The sequence below is a fragment of the Tiliqua scincoides genome, chromosome 2, assembly GCF_035046505.1.
Source record: "Tiliqua scincoides isolate rTilSci1 chromosome 2, rTilSci1.hap2, whole genome shotgun sequence".
NCBI lineage: Eukaryota > Metazoa > Chordata > Lepidosauria > Squamata > Scincidae > Tiliqua > Tiliqua scincoides.
Window position 1 is genome coordinate 191,184,180 of NC_089822.1, and position 20,637 is coordinate 191,204,816.

The 20,637-nt window shown below is 45.8% G+C and overlaps 2 pseudogenes; both read left to right on the plus strand.

The window, feature by feature from the left end:
- Window positions 1-1,064: 1,064 nt before the first annotated feature.
- LOC136643383 (U2 spliceosomal RNA) lies at window positions 1,065-1,241 on the plus strand (annotated as a pseudogene).
- Window positions 1,242-19,439: 18,198 nt separating this feature from the next.
- LOC136642657 (5S ribosomal RNA) lies at window positions 19,440-19,559 on the plus strand (annotated as a pseudogene).
- The last annotated feature ends 1,078 nt before the right edge of the window (window positions 19,560-20,637 follow it).

Below are 20,637 nucleotides of genomic sequence, written 5' to 3' on the forward strand. Positions count from 1 at the left end.
CAATTAACAGATTGGTTGATTCATTTATTTATTAAACTGCATTTGTTTTCGATCAAACACTCAGGCTAGTGCTTTTTCAGACAGAAGCACAACTGGAAACCTGCACTTTCACAGTAGACCCAGCAAACACAATAGGCAATACTTTCTGTACCAGTATGGGCACAGGGAGATGATCTCCATAGACTGGGTTTGGCCGGCTGGGTTTAGAAACAGAATGCAGAACTAGGCAGGCTTTGTTCTGTTCCCACAAGGCAGTTCTTATGTGTTCATTACCATCCTGGGAACAGGATCTAAAGCAGGGGTGTCAAACTTGTTTCATACCGAGGGCCAAACAGCATTCATGATGCCTGCCGAGGGCCAGAAGTGATGTTATTAGGCAGGAAGTGATGTCACTAAAAAGTTCATAACCAAAAATAAGCACTTTTTCTCACTTAGGAACATTAGCTGCAAATGACAGAAAATACACAAATCTTGATCATATTTCAAGATATGAGATAGCTTAGGGGCGCCTGGGGGGGCATGCCACCTGCCCCATGCAGTGAGGAGGTGGGCCTTGCCCTCCAACCTCGGACTATATACCACCTGAGCAACTCCGCACCTGCGCATGCTGTCGGAAGGCCTGACATACTCCACCTTTCTACATTATTCTCTTTTCCCTTTAACTAATTGCTTACTACTTTGTATGTCACCTTATGCTGATCTGTGCCTCGCTATTGTAACGCATGAACGAACCCATCCAGAAGCCAGACACACCGGCGACAACCGCAGAGGCCACCCACGGAGGACCCCCTGGATCCAGGACCCATGACAGGAGGCTGCCCTCGGCAGAGGAAGCCTGACCTGGCACAGCTGGCCACATGCAAGGCGAGAGTGAGCGCATCTCGCTCTAGCCTTGAATCTAGTGACCTATGGACTTCCAGCTTACCCCCTGTAACCCCCTGGAATGGACCTACATACCAGACTCAAATGTTCTGTGCTTGTGGCTGACAATACTCTCTCACTGTATGTAACCGTGTCTCGGGATCTCGTATTTGCTATCCAGTTGTTTTCTGCTTGTAAAACTAAAACATTCTCTAATAAAAAGTTAATCTGTTCTTATCAGTTTAATATCTGATATGTCCTTTATTTGAGGACTATATATTAAATGGATTTTTGGGGTTAGAAGATGGAACAGGGGCTTGCTCTGCCCACTCTGTGCATTGATGTGGTATTGCAGTACCTCTGGGAATGGTGCACCTCCCTCTGGGGAGAATCTCACAGGTCAAAGACAGACTGATGTGGCTCTTCTCTCTTCCTATATCTGTTGGAGTTTCTCTGATTCTCTCACTGTCTTCTTCTGTCCTTCTGGGTCTTCATCTCTTACTGCCCTGGACTATCTGTGCGGCTTAATTAACCTGATGCTGCTGTATTTTTAGGTTTCCTTCTGTGGCCAACAGCAGCGGGAGGGGGAATGGTTGAATGGCCGCTCCCTACCCACTGTGAATCAGTCCTATTTATTTTGCATTGCTCACAGGCACAATCCTCTTTTGTGTTTTGTTGTTCGGAATATGTATGTCAGGGGTTCTCACACATTTAGCACTGGGATGCAATTTTTTGAATGGGAATCTATCAGGACCCACCGGAAGTGATGTCTTGACCAGAAGTGACACCATCAAGCAGGAAAATTTTTAACTATCCTAGGCTGCGATCCTGCCCCTACTTATCCAGGAGTAAGTCCCATTTACTATCAAATTATGCATAGTAGCTTGTTAAAAGTACAGCTCTGTAACATTTCCCCAAATGCAGTCACATGCCATGGTAGCATCAAGTCTGATATATTAAAAATAAAATGTTGAAATGAATGAGGACCCACCTGAAATTGGCTTGCGACCCACCTAGTGTGTCCTGACCCACAGTTTGAGAAATACTGATGTATGCACTTCAATCAGCAAAAAAAGGGACAGAGCAATTGACACAGCAGGGCCATGAAACTGACCTCTCTTTCCAATACAGGCAGTCTCTCCACACTCCTAGTTTGGTGCCTAGGCTGACATTCCTGGGAGGCAGTCAGGTCTTTGCTGTGGAGGAGGAAGGCTGAACTCTCAGGTAGATCATGATTTAATTGAGGGCCATTATGGTGTGTGTCTCCTTTCCTCTAATGCAGGGGTCTCTAAACTTTTCGGCCAAAGGGCTGCATCAAATATCTGGCATGTCAAGAGCTGGGGAAAAAAATTAAATATAAAATTTAAATAAATACATTAGAGATGAAACTTAGTTGAATGACTGAAATGAATGAATGAATGGGCTCAAATGTCCAGGATTTCTCCAAGCACCAACAAAGCCCAAGAAATAAAGCACATACATTTAAATGGACCCCCATTCCCCCACCCCACAAGCATAACTCTGGTTGTGTTTGGTCAACTGGGCCAGGGGCTCGCAGGGGATCAGAGGTGGGCCGCAGGTCGATAGAGGCACTCCATGGGCCGCATCTGGCCCCCTAGCCAGGGTTTGGAGACCCCTGATCTAGAGCAATATTTCACAAACTGTGGGTTGGGACCCACCGGAGGGTCACGAGCGAAGTTTTGGTGGGTCCCAAAAAGTTTCTGTAATATATTTTTAAAAACTTCACAAGCACACTTGCCCAGTTTGCAGAAGAAGAAATTGCAGCAATGAGAAATTTGGCTGGAGAGACCGCTCCTGTGGCTGAAATGCTAACCTGTGGTGAGAGATAGTCTTCGTACCCCCAAGATGTGCTGTTAGTGTCACATTTTCCTATTTTCTCCAATAATAGGCATGCCATTGAATAGATCATGTGTGAACCCAGCGTTAGCCTTTTGTCTGGCCTGGAAGATGCTAACTGCACATCTTGCTCTCTGGTTCAGTCTTCTGGGTACCATGGAATGACTGTAAAGGTTTGGGGGAAACAGTTCTTGTTTTTAACTCAATTTCTAGGGACAGTCTAGTAAATGCTTACACACACATGCTATATGTAAGGTCTTTAGCAGCCTTGGGAGCATAGAACCATGATCAATAATTTATTAATAATAAATAATAATAATAAATATTTTTTTCTTTCTAGATATCTTCTTTTGTCTAGTAAAGCTATGTGGGTCATGACAGATTGTTGTTTTAAAAAGTGGATGCTGGTGCTAAAAAGTTTGGGAACCACCGATCTAGATTTTTCTACAACTCTAAACCAGAAACATCAAATAAAAGTATCCTGAATGCCAGAAGTTCCTCATTCCAGCAAAAAAGCAAAAGATTGGGGTGATTTTAAAGTCTCTTTAGGCAGCATTTTTTTAAATGTCTGCTAAAACTATGTTAGCCTTTTCAATAACAGCTTATGAAAACTAATGGGCGCTAAGTGCATCCGCTAATTTACTACTGTACCTTGTGCTCTTTGCATTTTATATATTGGCATAATAAATAATAATGTGGAATAAATTAGATCCAATAGAGCATTTCCTGAATACATTTCTGTAACCGTTTATGATGATGATGATGATTTGCAGAGGGGTTCAGTTTGAAAGGATCTGTAGCGGTGGTAGCGGGCTGTGACTAGAACATGAGACATAAATGAACAAAAACAGTCCAGGAAGGAACTAACAGGGCAAAGCCTCTAAAATGTTAATTATGTGGTTTGTATCTGAAGGCAGAAGTTGCTCAAACTAATGTGCATCCAAGATGGTACACGGTCTCCAGAGTAAATCACGTTGGAGGTGAGAATGCTTCAGTGAACCCCTCAACCACTCGGTTATTTGTGGTTCTTACAGAAGGACAAATCCCTAGTCTCTAGGATTCCCCCAAACTCATTTATGTCTGCCATGCATGCCTTTCTGATCAATGAGGCTGTGGGTGCAATCCTGAGGCACCCATGGGCCGGCGCAAGTCCCATGCATCGGCCCAGGAGGGTCACAGGCGTACTGTAGGGCATGTTTGCGCCTCCTTGGGAGAAAGCCACACTGGTGCTCAGAGGTACGCAGGCCTGTGGAGGCTGGCACAAGCCTCTGCACTGGCTTCCTCGGTGAGCCTTGTGTCAGCCCAGATGGAATCCAGCACTTATGCTGGATCCCAACCCTCGTTCCTGGGGAGTCTGGAGCAGCGTGGAGCTGCTCTGCTCTCCTCTGACTTGTGCCACCTCAGGAGGTGGTGCATGTCCAAGGAAACCCATTGGGGCAAAGGCGCCTTACCCGGAGGTGAGGAAAAGTTTCCCCTTGCCTCTGGCTGAGCCACCTTGGGCCCCTATCCTGCGCTGGATACAGCCCAAGTCTCTAGGCTTGCCTGTTCCAGCGCAGGGTAGGATTGCGCCCTGCTTTTCTGTCCCTAAGAGGGGATGGGGTCATAGCTTAGCAGCAGAATGCCAGCCATGAATGAAGAAGATTCCACATTCAAACCTTGGCATCTCCAGTTGGGCTAGGGAGAAATGATCCTTTGGAAACAGCTGTTTGCAGCCCGATGGACCAGTGGTCCAATTTGGTCAGCATGCAGCATGCATTTGGTCAGCAGTCAGCATGCAGTTTCATGTATTCATATCCTTTGGGGAAGGGACTACTAATTTGTGTACTGTAACTTGTTTAAATATATGTGAAATCTAATGCAAATCTAATAATTGTCTTGTAAGGGACTGGATTTGAGACAGAGGGAGAGCTGGACAATATTATATGGACATATGCAATTCTGATTGCAGCAATAAATGGGGACAAGTGCCCTGTTTTTACTTTTGCCATAATAACCTGCACCTTAATGCAGCAAGAACACTCATTTTTCAAGTCCTTGATTTCTTGTTGTTTGCCCTGAACCTAAAGCCCAGCGCTAGGCCTGGGACACGGGGGAACCCCCTGGGTTGCAAGAGGCAGCGGCAGGGCACTTCAGGGTCTGGCCTCAGTGATGTCAGCCTGGCCCAAGGGCTTCAGTAGGGTGGTGGGGGAAGGGCGTTGCATCACCCAGGTCCTTCTCCCCACAGCCTGGGACTCTCACAGCTCCAAGCTGCTTTGGCTCATGGGCTAGCCAGCATCCATTCCCGCCAGTAGCCTAGCCAGTACTGCCTTCATCCCTGGCTGGGTGGGCTTTATGCTGGAGACCAGCCCCCTTAGGCTCCGCCCCTTCCTCCCTGTGAGAGTTATAATGCTGGCCACTTACGCCTTCCCTCACTCGTCTCACCTGTGTCTCTCCCTCCTTTTCTGCCTGCCAGCCAGGCTGCAGGGACTGCTGCCCACCCCCTCACCACTGGCATGGACTGGGCTTGCAGACTGTGTTGCTCCCACAGACTGGCAGGCAAGGAGGTAACGGTGATCCCTGGAGCTCTGTGCCAACAGCCGGAAGCCTGCCCAGCTGGTCAGGGGCTGGCTTGGTTCCCAAGGTTCCAGCACCGGGCTCAGGAACAGGCCGGGTGTACCACTGAGTGCCCAGTCATGGCTCACTCTAGCTTGCTCCCAGGAATCTGCAGGCCCGTCCCCTCTGGCTTTGCTGCTGCTTTCCTGGTGGGTGTGAGGGTCCACCTGTGGCAGCCCTGTGGCTCCATTCCCCCTGCAAGCCGCAGGGGCTAAGGTAGGCTCCCTCCTGCTGCTGCTACTGCCCAGCCTAGGGGCTGGCTCCTGAGCAGCTCTACTCCCAGGTAAGTCAGGGGAACCCTGACACCCAGTTCAGGTCTTCTATCATGGGGACAAGGTCCATGCAGAGGTGGGGAAACAGCAGGCCTCCAACCCCGTCTCTACACTGCCACACTAAGAAGTCTACAGTGACAAATGCTCTCCACAGAGAGGCAAGGTTTCTGTCACACCTCAGCATGGGGCATGGCTTGCTGGTGCTGTCTTGCTCCCCCCATCCATGCGGAATATCACCTCAACAGGGCTTAAACCTCAAGTTATTTGCAAATTTATATACAGCACCACCTTTCCTCAGGAACAAAACCTGGTGCTCAAGGCGGTTCTTTCATCTACTATGGCTGAACCTGCCTTAGAACTACCCTCCAAGTGCCGATGCACTTAGAAAGGTTTGTCATTCTGATTCTGAGCTTTTTAGAACCTGAATATCAAAACTCTGCAAACTATGCAGGACGTGTCAACCTATTAGTCTGAATGTCCTGCTTATCTGGTTCTTTTTAGATCTCTCTTCTTAAATGATGTTATTTTCCAGCCTTGACACAAACTTGACACAAACTTTAACAAATAAATAAACTGGGTGGAAAATGTGCCTGAAGTATTTCTTTCCTTGATACTTGAGTTGGGAACCTCTTGCATTGAGTTTAGAGCATCTTTGGTTTTCCAACCCATATCAGCAATGGGAGATGGCAGTGCTGAGACTGAGACCGGGGGCCATGTCTTCTTCCCCAGCAGATTATCAACATTGGGACAGCATTAAGAACATAAGAACAGCCCCACTGGATCAGGCCATAGGCCCATCTAGTCCAGCTTCCTGTATCTCACAGCGGCCCACCAAATGCCCCAGGGAGCACACAAGATAACAAGAGACCTGCATCCTGGTGCCTCCCTTGCATCTGGCATTCTGACATAGCACATTTCTAAAATCAGGAGGTTGCGCATACACATCATGGCTTGTAACCCGTGATGGATTTTTCCTCCAGAAACTTGTCCAATCCCCTTTTAAAGTTGTCCAGGCCAGATGCCATCACCACATCCTGTGGCAAGGAGTTCCACAGACCAATCACACGCTGAGTAAATAAATATTTTCTTTTGCCTGTTCTAACTCTCCCAACACTCAATTTTAGCGGATGTCCCCTGGTTCTGGTGTTATGTGAGAGTGTAAAGAGCATCTCTCTATCCACTTTATCCTTCCCATCCATATTTTTGTATGTCTCAGTCATGTCCCCCCTCAGGCGTCTCTTTTCTAGGCTGAAGAGGCCCAAACGCCGCAGCCTTTCCTCATAAGGAAGGTGCCCCAGCCCCGTAATCATCTTAGTCGCTCTCTTTTGCACCTTTTCCATTTCCACTATGTCTTTTTTGAGATGTGGCGACCAAAACTGGACACAATACTCCAGGTGTGGCCTTACCATTGATTTGTACAATTGCATTATAATAATAGCTGTTCTCAATAACTTTTCTAATGATCCCAAGCATGGAATTGGCCTTCTTCATTGCCGCCGCACATTGGGTCGACACTTTCATTGACCTGTCCACCACTACCCCAAGATCTCTCTCCTGATCTGTCACAGACAGCTCAGAACCCATTAGCCTATATGTGAAGTTTTGATTTTTTGCCCCAATGTGCATGACTTTACACTTACTTACATTGAAACGCATCTGCCATTTTGCTGCCCATTCTACCAGTTTGGAGAGATCCATCTGGAACTCCTCACAATCACTTCTGGTCTTCACCACTCAGAAAAGTTTGGTGTCATCTGCAAACTTAGCCACCTCACTGCTCACTTCTGTCTCCAGGTCATTTATGAAGAGGTTGAAAAGCACCGTTCCCAGGATAGATCCTTGAGGCACACCGCTTTTCACCTCTCTCCATTGTGAAAATTGCCCATTGACACCCACTCTGTTGCGAGCTGGATGTTCGGATTTCAGCGCCAGCTGCTGCCCGACTGCTTGGCTTGCTATCTCCCAAGGCCAGAGCACCGGCACTCCCGGGAACAAGACGACACAAGGCAGAAGTTCTCCACCAAATGCCTCTTTACTATATACAATATGTACAACAGCAGTCCAGATATCACACGAATCACGGTTCTCACTGACGTAGCCTTCGGCACTAACTCCACTCTGCATCTTCCACAACCCAGCTTGTCCCTGCTGGACTTTATATGCGTGTCAGCCAATCAGTGTGGAGTAAGAAACTGCTAAGTCACTCTGACTCTGCATGGAGTGACACACATACACACACACACACAGGTAGCAGTCACCTGGTCTACATCACCCGATGTTGCATCATCCTTTCTTCCCAGGATGCTGTGCTGGCTGGGTCAGGCCAAGGCTTCAAGGCCTGCTGCTATTCAGCCTGTAAATTACCTAGCAGTCCCGGGGATGATCCCTTAACACTCTGTTTCCTGGTCTTCAACCAGTTCTCAATCCATGAGAGGACCTGACCTCTAATTCCCAGACTGTGGAGTTTTTCAGTAGCCTTTGGTGAGGGGCCGTGTCGAACGCCTTCAAAACCCTAAAAAAGTCCAGATATCCTGAGATATCCAGATATCCAAGCTATCGATAGATAGATAGATAGATAGATAGATAGATAGATAGATAGATAGATAGATAGATAGATAGAAAGAAAGAATTGCTCCTATGCTACAGGATTGCCAGCATGTTAGCATACTAAATACATTTACCCTATCTTGGTCAATATATTATACACATAAAATAATTTGGAAATTAATCCACAACTATTCAGATAAATCAGGGGTGCCCAAACCCCGGTCCGGGGGCCACTTGCGGCCCTCGAGGTCTCTCAATGCTGCCCTCAGGGAGCCCCTAGTCTCCAATGAGCCTCTGGCCCCCCAGAGATTTGTTGAAGCCCGCACTGGCCCAACACAACTGCTCTCAGCATGAGGGTGACTGTTTGACCTTTCATGTGAGCTGTGGGATGAGAGCTCCCTCCACTGCTTGCTGTTTCACATCTGTGATACAATAGTGGCAGCAAAGGAAAGGCCAACCTTGCTTTGTGCAAGGCCTCTTATAGGCATTGAGCTATTGCAAGACCATCATTCTTTCATATAAGTTCATCTTTAATATAGTCATTTATGTAAACTTATGTAAATTTATTCAAATTTTCAGTGTAAATTAATTCTTTTTTTCCCCGGCCCCTGACACAGTGTCAGAGAGCTGATGTGGCCCTCCTGCCAAAAACTTTGGACACCCCTGAGATAAATGGAGAGATGTGCCATTGGCTTCCATAGGCTATAGACTGCACCATAAACATCAGCCAGTAAACAACATTCAGATGAAGTTTGTTGAAAGTTTAACAATTCTGTTCAACAACCCACCCACCCCCCAGCCAATGCAGATGCACCACCAGAGCATGTGCTGCATCCTGAGGGGTAGGCGGCAGTCACTGAGGTTTCCCCAAGGGTTGTTTCCCCAACATTTGTTTCCTTGCTCTGGAACAAGCTTCTGCTGTCCCAATGCATCTTCTTGAAACTGTACCAGCAATTTTGCTGGTGCAAGTCCAAGTTGACCTGGATAGGTGGATCAAGGTCAGGGATAGGATATTAGTGGAGTTGCTGGCACTGATAACACAGGCCTACAAAATTGAGGGTCAGAAAATTTTTCCCCAAACTTTATGGTGGTTTGATATGAATTTGGGGTGCCGATTCCAAAAATGGCATCCGTTCTGCCCTATCACATCTAGTTTTGGAGATATACGTAGTATAGCCTCATTAGTGAATGGTTCAAGCAGCTTCCTCATGAGGAAACCATGCTGTAGGCTTCACAATGATTTCAGCAGAATTTTCTGAATCAGGGCCTTATAACATTTGTAGATTGTAGGTATCTCTTTCTACATGTTGAGTTTGGTGTAACATAAAAGCGTGCATACTTTGATTAGTATGGTATATTTCAAAAGAGCTACTGTATTACCTCACATCTTGACAGCTCCCTTATTCCATGAGAATAACTCAATAGCAACTGTCTATAATGAACTTTTTAAAATGAATAGCACTGTATATTTTAAAGAGAGTAAAATGCAGAGTTGAAACTATGAGCACCGACACCTGTGTGGAATCTCAAGCAAGAATAGTGTTCAAAGGTGTTATAAACCAGCAATTAGAGACATTTTAAAACTGGTATTTAAAGCCATTGGATCCCTGATATTTACAGAGGGCAATAAATACTGCTTTTCATTGAACAGCAAAGCCCTTTCATTGGATGCCATGGGCAGAAAATGAAAAGTGAAAATAAACATGCACATTGTGGAATTCATTGAAAACCCTCAAGGTGTATTTACTTTTCTATTTCCATTTAACCTACATATCTGCAGACAGTGGAATTGTATTGTATAATAATCCTTTTTATATGGACAGAGTCAACAGAAGATTATTCGTGATTCATTTAAAATATGGATTTTAGAATCAGCAATAAATCCCCTTTTTGCTGAGACAAATGAAAGGCAAAGAAATAACATGGCATTTAATCTTTTGGCTCCTCAAGTTCTGCAGGATTATTTTGACAGTTAATTCAATGTATTTAATGTAAGCTTCCAACCCAAGTTGTTCAAAGGAAAGCTTGTTTTTGGGTTTACCACACTATTAGGAATGGTATGGCTTGGCTTTGCTGTCTTCGGGAGAATTACCTACGTGAGCGGAAAAGAAAATGAATATTATGAATATTACAACCAGCACATTGATGCTCAAGTACACAGAACTCAAACACCATCAGCATTATTGCTTCCCTCCTTTGAGCATAATAAACATGATTTCTTGCTGTAAGGAGAGTTATTGCTCGTGAACTGGTTCTGGGAAGTGCTAAAGATCTAGCTGGGCCACAGAGCACAGCCATTTCCTGATGCTTCCAAGACTCTTGGGAACATCACTGAGGCAGCAGCTTGTGTGCCATTTTCTATTGAGCCAAAGCAGTTTTTTTTTCCGTCCAGCCCTAGTCAAACAATGCAATCCAGAATTTCCAGTAGTTATTTTAATTGTGTTCTCTAACTTCAAAATGGGCAGTTGTCTTTGCAAATCACTACAGCTTACCTATTTCAACCAAGAAAGCTTTCTGTTTTGTATTCTTCCAGCATGTTCTGGGTCTCACAGTGAGGTACTTAGAAGGGGGTCCTAGAGATGCATCTGACATTCTATAAATATGAAAATGATGCTTTTCTTTAACAAGTTGGAACTGCTGGGGCATATTTCTTGAAAGAAATTGTTGTACAAGTGGGGGAGTGAGAAATCATGGTGGGCAGCAGAAGCAGGGCAGAAGCAGTGCTGCCAGCACCACTTCGTTGGAGCAGGAGGAAAAGTGTCTTCTCTGTCTTTCCTCCTCCCACTGCACCATCTCTTCATATTCCTCCCACAGGATTTGTGCCCATTGTTCTAATGGGCCAGGTAGTTTTTGGCCTGATGATTTTGTGGCAGCAACAACTGCTGCTTCTGATTTCAAACCCTCCATGGAATATCATGCACCAAGGACTTTTGTTTATGCTTTGGGTTAATTGGCAGCAAGCATTCAGCATTCTTTTAACCTAAGTCATCAACACTTGTCAAAACACTAAATGTATGGTTAAAGAAGGAAGGGTGGTTCCTTTTTCTCCCTCCCTCCCAGTATGACTGACCCTTCTCTTACCACAGAGGAGCCCTGGTTAGCAAATATGTGTGATCAGTGGCGTAGCTAAAGGGGGGTGGGGGCTGTCCACCCCGGGTACCACCCTTGGGGGGGTGACACCACAAATACCCCAACATCGCTAACATTGCAAAGGTTAGGAGTAACCCCATCACACCATACACCATTGGATGCGGAATTTCGAGTGGAATGCAATGCAAAACACCAGAGTTAAATATCTCCTTTCCATCAAACGTTATGGCCAAAAAACTGGAAACCCAAAAATGCATGGAGCCCTATGGAAAGTGAAACCGAGCCATATCGCGCATTTACTTGCAAGTAGGCGGACTTGCCTTAGTTCGTTGGAAAGGGCAGGCTGAGAGGAATCCAATGACACTAGAATGCTTCCTGTCCAATGAATGCAGCCCCCAAAAAACACCCAAGAAGGAAGTCCCTCCCTCCAAGCTGAGGAATGTATTGAACCCTATGGAAAGTGAGACACGTAGCTGCGTTTACTCCCGAGCAGGCAAACGTGCCTTGGTTCCTGGTCAAGTTGGGCGCCAGGGAGTGCAAGGCTAGCTGCATGATCTCTATTTGATGAAAGTGGAGCTCAACAAATGATCCAGAAGGCAGCCCCCCTCCCCCCCAAGAATAAAACAGAGGCTTCAACTGTAAGTTGAATTTTTACTTGTTTTTAGACTTGCAAAGCTGGGTGAGTTCTGATAGTGATATGCTTACTCTCCCCCCCCCCAAGCCTGGATCCCCCACAATCTCCCTTTCTCCCACCTTCCAAGCCTGGATCCCCCCCAATCTTCCTAGTGACCAAAATTCTGGAAATTGTGGCTTTTAGGAATAATACCATCATGTTATATACCATTTTATGCAGAATTTCATCCCTTGCTTGTGGGGAAATATTCACTGCATTTATTTTCTGGCCATTATTATTATTCATTTCATGTCATGACTATTATTATCTCTGTCTCACCTACCTCACAGGGTTGTTGTGAGGACCAAATAAGGGGAGGAACCATGTACACCACCCTGAGCTTCTTAGAGGAAGGGTGGTATAAAAATGTGAATTAATTAATTAATAATATTATATTACTTAATTATGTCATATGGGGTGACAAAATTTTATGGGCCCTGTGTGCCAAATGACCTAGCTACGCCTCTGTGTGTGACCCTTAACAAGTGAAGGAATTCTGTCAGATAGCTTTCACATGCTGACAGGATGGATTATCTGGGGTTTGTTTGGGGTCAGTGGGGGAGTTTGTGCCCATTCTTTATTTTGACAGGATTAGAGGGTATCTGACTAGGGGAATAATCAAAGTGTCACCCAGTGTGACACTAATGCACTAACACAAGTCTCTTTGGCTATCCGTATGGCTATATGGATGACCAGGGTCACTATTAGTATATCGAAGACTAACAGCCCAATCCTAACCAACTTTCCAGCACTGATGCAGCTTTGCCAATGGGTGCATACTGCATTCTGTGGTGGGGCAGTAGTCACGGAAGCCACCTCAAGGTAAGGGAATGTTTGTTCCCTTAATTAGGGGCTGCACTACAGCTGCATCAGTACTGGCAAGTTGGTTAAGACTGGACTGTGAGGCAATAAGAATGTACTATTTGTTCCACTATTTGTTGAATTCATATTCCTGCACTAGATGCAGTCCATACAGGCTTCTACTCATCTTAAGGTTTTAAATCTATTTCTTGTCATGCATGGGAAGATTTATACAGCAGAATAATTACTGCAAGTATGAGGAGACTGCCACTTAGTTGTTTTCCATTGTTAGGCAACTGTTCAGGAAATTCACAGAGTGAAGGCTTTTAAGTGCCATTTTTTTAAACAGAATAGCAGTTCTTTTTACTTTTGTTTAATAAACAGTTGTCTTTGGTGAGTCTGTACCCATTTAATCAGAAATCACAGACTGTCAATAATAACCTTCAGCTCCCTTTAAGCTAGTAGGGAACCGCAAATGTAAACAGTGAGCTGACAAGATATAGAACAATCCAGAATGTGAGTAGAGTACTCCTTTTTCTTCTTGACATGAAATGCACTGAGGCATAGACATTTAGAAATAATGTTACAGAGTAAGGATTGTCCTTCCCTGAGTATATTATCCTTTGTCTAAACTCCTGCTTCCATATTGGTATGAGACTTTCAAGGGCCCCAGGGTAATGAACATGGGAGTAGTTTGGTAGTGACATGCTGCACCTGTGGCTGTCATATTAAAACCTATCCTTGATTCTAGCATTGCCATCAACTCCAAGTAGGATGCTTTTCTCTGTGTACAGTAAAGAAATCTGTTACTGAATGTGATGCTTTCAAGTGTGCTTCTTGTATGATAAACATGACAAAAATAAAGAGAATTGTGCACAGTAGGAAGAGGTTGGGACCTTAATTTATTTGAACACAGCTCTTTCCTTAGATATCATATATAATGATGTAGCCCTGTGCCACTGAAGTGCGTAAAACTCGGCAGGAGCCAGGGAAACACGAACCATCTAATTCTGGAAGGATATAACCAATGCTGACTGTGTGGGTCATTAAAATTGCAGACAGATTTGATTAGTCCTGGTTTCATTTTCACTTACCTCCTCTGTGCATGAAATTTAAGGCCAGAGGGAGCTCATTTAACAACATTGCTTGAGGGCTACCTAGTACCTTGAAGGCATACTTCTTTGAGAGGGCCGTCAATACATGTGTGCAACTGGGCCAGCCCTGTTCTCAAGCTTTGTGCTGCCGCAGGGGGCAGAGCATTTATGTTCCCTGGATAGCAACTAGTTTTTGCGGGCTAATATAACAAAAAATCCAAGATTACCAGCACACTAGTTGATAGGTATTTGGGAAAGTGGTAAGGCAGCAGGGGGGTGGTGGTGGTGGTGACACATGGGGATGGGGGATGAAGGCCTCATCTTTCTCTAAAGTTCAATATTAAATCCTGTGCTTTTCTTTCTGGCATGCAGCATCATGCACTGATCCTAAGCATCAATGCTGGGAAGTCTGTTCCACATATGTTCAGAACGCAGCAGGGCTTCCTTTTGAAGAGAGTGTGTATAGGATTAAAGTCTAGGTTCATTGGCCTTCCAAGCAGGAGTTGTATCTTTTTATTGTGCAGTACTGTTCTTTCAACAGGGATGTACCTTCCAACATTTCCTCTTGTGTATTTGTTGAATTCCAGTTCTGATATTCAAAACCACTGCCTCAGCCCCTCCTCCACGTGATAGTAGCTTCTGAAGCCATTAACCCCCCTCCATTTCTACGTAGTTTCTGCATGTTACCTTCTATAAAATGATGCAAACAAAGTCTTAAAATGGAGAAATGGACAAATCTTTCTGTTCAGAATACCTGTTTCAACTTGGTGTCATTGTATTCTTCATTTGCTTTCATGGTATTTGATCTACATCAGGGGTGCCCAAACCCCAACCCGGGGGCCACCTGTGGCCCTCAGGGGCTCCCATTCAGGCCCTCGGGGAGCCCCCAGTCTCCACTGAGCCTCTGGCCCTCAAGAGACTTGCTGGAGCCCATCCTGGCCCGTTTCAACTGCTCTCAGCATGAGGACAACTATTCAACCTCTCACTTGAGCTGTGGGACGAGGGCTCCCTCCACTACATGCTGTTTCACGTTTGTGATGCAGCAGTGGCAGTGAAGAAAAGGCTGGCCTTACTTTGTGCAAGGCCTTTCATAGGCCATGAGCTATTGCAAGACCTTCATTCATTCGTACTATATCAGTGGTGGACCTGTTGGCTCGGAATCCACATTGCGATTCTGGATAGACGCTCTCTGCAAGTACCTGGAGCCTCTTTGGTGCAACTCAGGCAAGCAACTTTCCTACAACGCTAAGGAGAGAGATGCCGCGGTAGTTGTTGCAGTCACCCCTGTCGCCTTTGTTCTTGTACAGCGTGATGATGTTTGCATCCCTCATGTCTTGAGGTACTCCACCTTCTCTCCAGCAGAGACAGAGGATTTCATGCAGCTCAGTGACGATGATCTCTTTGCAGCTCTTTAGGACTTCAGCAGGGATGCTGTCTTTTCCAAGGTGCCTTGCCTTGCGCCCTACAGATAGACCACAGCTGCGATACAAGGACATGTGCAAGAGGGATGTGAAGGCCTTAGGAGTGAACCTCAACAGGTGGGAAACCCTGGCCTCTGAGCGGCCCGCTTGGAGGCAGGCTGTGCAGCATGGCCTTTCCCAGTTTGAAGAGACACTTGGCCAACAGTCTGAGGCAAAGAGGCAAAGAAGGAAGGCCCATAGCCAGGGAGACAGACCAGGGACAGACTGCACTTGCTCCCGTTGTGGAAGGGACTGTCACTCCCAAATCGGCCTTTTCAGCCACACTAGACGCTGTTCCAGAACCACCATTCAGAGCGTGATACCATAGTCTTTCAAGACTGAAGGTTGCCAACTCCATTCATTCATATAAGTTTCATCTCTAATGAATTCATTTATGTAAATTTATTCCAATTTTAAATGTAAATTAATTCTTTTTTTCCCCAGCCCAGGACACAGTGTCAGAGAGATGATGTGGCTCTCCTGCCAAAATGTTTGGACACTCCTGATCTACATTAGCAGTTTTCTCCCAGACAGTTTTTCCTTCTGACCTGTTACCTTGTTCAGCTGCTTGCTCAGCTACACACCACAATGATCTGCCCATCCCTTCCCTTCCTTCCCTTCCTTTCCCTTCTTTGCTTCCCTTCCCCCTTCCTTTCTTTGCTTCCCTTCCCCATGCTTCTTTTTTCTTCTCTTGCTCCTTGTTTACCATGAAGAAAGGAAACTAGACTGTAAATGTGCATCATCACTACTGAGTTAGAAGTTAATTTTCTTCCAGAAATTTTTGTATCACTGAAAGTCGTCACATACTTACTTTTCTGAGTTTGTTGGAGACAATAGAACATTTTATAAATGACATTCCTTCTTTGAAAATGGCATGTAACACAATAATGAGTTTGGGCCAGGAAAGAATGGTGTTCTCGTACCCTCAGTGTTCACCTTCAGGCCCATCCACGCCCAACTGTGTTCCTGCCTACAGGTCAGTTTCAAAACACCTCTGCTCCACACAGTGCTTTTCATGTCACCTGTGTAGATCCGCTCCTGCCTCATACGTAGGCTCTAGGTCTCATGAGGTCCTGATGTAAACTGGACCTGACCTGTAAAATGCAGAGCATAAATCAGGACCTTGTTTAAAGAACATATGTTAATGAATTTACTGTATTTGCTGGCGTATAAGATGACTTTTTTGCCCTGAAAAACATGCCTCCAAGTGGGGGGGTCGTCTTATATGCCGGGTGCACTTCAGTTGGGATAGACATAGCTGCCCATAGTGGCCTTCCGATGCTCGCCCGGTGCCCATAGTAGCCTCCTGATGCCCGCCCACCTCATTGGCGCTGGGTCTCCCCTGCCCGCTGCTCTGATGCCGGGGGCGTCCAAGCAGCCGGAGACCCAGGAGGAAGAGCTGCAGCCGCCGCCGCAGGAGCAGCCGGCCAGGAAGGAGGAGCGGACTCCGCCTCCCAGCGGCCGCCGGCGTCCCCAGCCTCCTCTCGCAGCCGTGCGGCGCGTGAGTCTCTTCCTCTCTGCTCGCTCGGGGCGGGGCTCGTAAGACCTTCCCCCGAAGTGGCACCGTCTCTATTCCCACATTCGGCAGGCGGATGCTCATGGCTCGTGAAGGCGAGGATGTGCCTGGTCCGCTGTTTGACTGGCGTTCAGGTGCAGCACTTTCTGGCCTCGATAGAGGTTTATCTGCTGATGTGCTGTTTTACCTTTTATTTGGTGTGTGGAAGGTGTGCGGAAGAGGGGGTAGTCTTATACGGCGAGTATATAACAAACTCTATATTTTGAGTGGAAATGTTGGGGGGTCGTCTTATACACCCAGTCGTCTTATACGCCGGCAAATACGGTACTCCCAACAGCTTACCCATGTCTCTTGCAGGGTAGAAGACTAACCCTTAAGTTATCACATCCATTTCCCTTAACATTTATTGATAAAGTCAATCAACTAGTACAACAGAAACAACGATCAAAGCACTAACTAGAAATACAAGGTAGATTCCCTGATCTCAGTGGTCAAGGATTATTTTGGCCTGCTTTCTTGGCTGCTTCCTTTCTTCTGTCCAATTTCACAGGGAAACCTAGGTCTTTCAGACCTGCAGAGTGAGGACAGTATTGCTTTGTGCTGTTCTGATATGTCTACGGGTTCCAGAATCACACCTAAAGTTTGTGGATGAGTCAAGGAATTTAGACTCAGAAATTAGATCCATGAAGGCTGGACACCAGTATATCTCTGAGTACTGTGTGCAGGAGAGCAATAGCAGGAGAGGGCACTGATATTAATCCATTGCTGGTAGGGAAATATTCACTGTATTTATTTTCTGGTCGTTATTATTATTCATTTCATGTCGTTTACTGTTACTAACTCCTAGCCTCACCTATCTCACAGGGTTGTTGTGAGGACAAAAGAAGGCGAGGAACAATGCAATGTGAGAATGATTGAATGAATGAATTTGTTGTGGAGGAGGCTAAATATTTAGATCAAATGATCTAACTACGCCACTGGATGTCACAAAGCATTGGGCAGGGAAAGCATTCCCTAAAAAATATAGCGTCTTTCTCTGTTACCATTGCAGAGAGAGTTTGGGTGGGGACTTTCTGGCTCACAGCATCCTCTGCTGTTGCTCTTTTCTGATCCTCTGGCTTTCATAATGGATAATTTAGAGGCATTAAAGTTAACAATTTCCTGGTCTAAAATTCTAGGACAGTTTAATTAAAAGCTTAATTAAATTGTGCTCTGGTATTTCCACAGCCTGTAGCTCAAAAACACTTATCTGTAGCTTCATTATAGATTCCTGCCATATCGTTTAATTACTGTTTTGAATTCATTTGCAGACAAATACTAATATAGGTTTAGAATCATTTACAATGTTTCTGCTAGAATGAATAGCAATGTTATACCAATTTGCCCTGCAGAAAATACCAGGCATTCTTGAACAAACATGAGACCTAAAGCTAAGCATGGTTTTTCTGAGAAAAAAAAAAAAAGATAAATTACGAGATGATATCCTAAGGCTTTCATCTCTAGCTTATAAATCAGGCTCTTTATGATGGGATGGAAGTAAGACTGGGTTCAAGAGATAGCATGAAGATATGTAAAAACATCAAATTTGTAGGCTCTCCGTATCTAGAGTTTTCTTAATGTGGAAACTTACAGTAATGCAGACTTTTTTTTTAATTGACTTGCTCCTGGTATCAGAAGGATTGCTTGGTTAATTTCAATATAGCCAAAAATGAACCTATATGGTCCTTTGCATAGGCTGAACTACATGGAGAGGCCCATTCCTAACCTGCGTAGGCACAGCCAGACTGCATGGCCTGCGCTATATCCAGCACAGGTTAGGAGGTGGCTGATGGTCTCCTTGGGGTATTTCCCCCATGTTGAATCCCAACCTGTCCTATGGGGCTTCTCAGATCTGTGCCAGCTAAATAGCTGGTGCAAATCCAGGAAGCCTGGTGTAATGCTGTCCTGAAAATCCAAGTCGGCCAGGAAGGGGGTTAGGATATGACAGAAGAGGCCTCCGCTGATCTCACCCCCTCCTGGGCCTGAATCACACTCATTGCATCCTTTCCTGCCCAAAAAAACCCCCTCTCCATCTCCACACAACCCTCCCTGTGCCCCTGCTCTGGCTGGCGTTGCTCTAGGATGCAGCACCAGCTCAGGCCTTTGAAGTGGCACTTCAAAGTGCTGACTCAGGCAGCAACTGTTACCCTGCAGATGCCCGATCTTGTCTGATCTCAGAAGCTAAGCAGGGTCAGGCCTAGTTAGTACTTGGATGGGAGACCGCCTGGGAATACCAGATGCTGTAGGCTTATACCATAGTCTTTCGAGACTGAAGGTTGCCAACTGCTGACTCAGAAATAAGTTGCAAACGTGGTTTATGGCATGTTTGTGGCATTATGAGCCAGTGCAGGGGCAGCTGCACCATCTCACAAAAATGTTTGGATTGCAATGTGAGGTTAGTAGGGCAATTTCTATCTGCATTGAAGATCTTTCAGGGCGTGCGCTGAGCTTTGCTTTTGAGTACCTTTTGGTATTGTAGGGTTATTCTGCTTATGGTTTATATCATTTTGACCCAGTTGTCCCGAACCTGACTTGGTTTGCATTATCAGTGTTTTCTGTTCTGTATTCTTCTTCCTCTCTTGTGTTTCCTTCTTCCTTTCCCTGCATGCACCGGGTCACAGTGTGGTCATTGAGAGATCCTACAAGGTGCTTTACCCTGCAGATGCCCAATCTTGTCTGATCTTGGAAGCTAAGCAGGGTCAGGCCTGGCTAGTACTTGGATGGGAGACCGCTTGGGAATACCGGGTGCTGTAGGCTTATATCATAGTCTTTCGAGACTGAAGGTTGCCAACCAACCAAGCTTGTCTGTCAGCATTTGATTTCTTAATAAATATCTCAATAAATGTGTAATTGGTTAAAAAAATCATTAAGCAAGACAAAAAAAGCAATGAGGTAAAGCTGGACTCATCTGTGAGTTTCCCATCCTCATGCTGATTATAGTACAGGGGCAGCCCAATCCTGAGCTGCCCGGGGCGCCCAGGCTCAGCGGTACTGAGAAGGGCTGCTGCCGGATCCTGCACCTCCTGGTCTACTGTGGGAAGCTGTAATGGAAGATCAGAAGATCATCAGGTGGATGATGTGGTGTAGACAGTGATCCCATGTTTTGACAGCTGGTTGACAGCTCTGGAAAGGGCAGGGCTGGCTCCACAGCTCAAGGCCAATGGAGACCTGGATGGACACCTGAGCCTCATTTGACCTTGATGGGACTTTGAATGGACATGAACTGAAGAGATGGTTCACCTGAGCCTGATTTGGACTTAACAAGGGGCTAACAAGGTAGCTCACAGGTGAGTTGCATTTTGGATTATGAGACATCCAAATATAAAAGGCAGCTTCAGAAGGAGACAGAGCTACCCTGACCCAGAGAGAGATGCTACCTGACTAGATAGAGCTACCTGACCCAGACCTACGGGAGAAGGGGACTGCCAGGACACTGCTGGAGAGGAGGGACTCTGCTGCAGAAGACTGAATTGGGAAGACTGGAAGACTTTGGAGATTAGACCATGGACTTGGACTGGAGGCTTCAGACCTTTACCCACTGAGTTAAGTGGAGTTTTGGGGAGGGAAAGCCTCTGGGCAAGAGGACTTGCAGGGAGTGTATGTGTTCGTAGCAATAAATTCTTGTTAATTGCTCAACGGATGAGGAGTTCTGTTCATTTCCTTTGTACACCGCAGCTGCTGTTCTTGGAAAAGGAGGGTGTTAATTAGCCAAAAAGCAGGCGAAGGGAGTTGGAATATTTGGATGGAACAAATTGGTGTAGTCGGAAGGATAGGGAAAATTGGGATAGGACAGAGGTGCCTTGGGAGAAGGGAATTTTGTCCCCTTCCCCCGAGT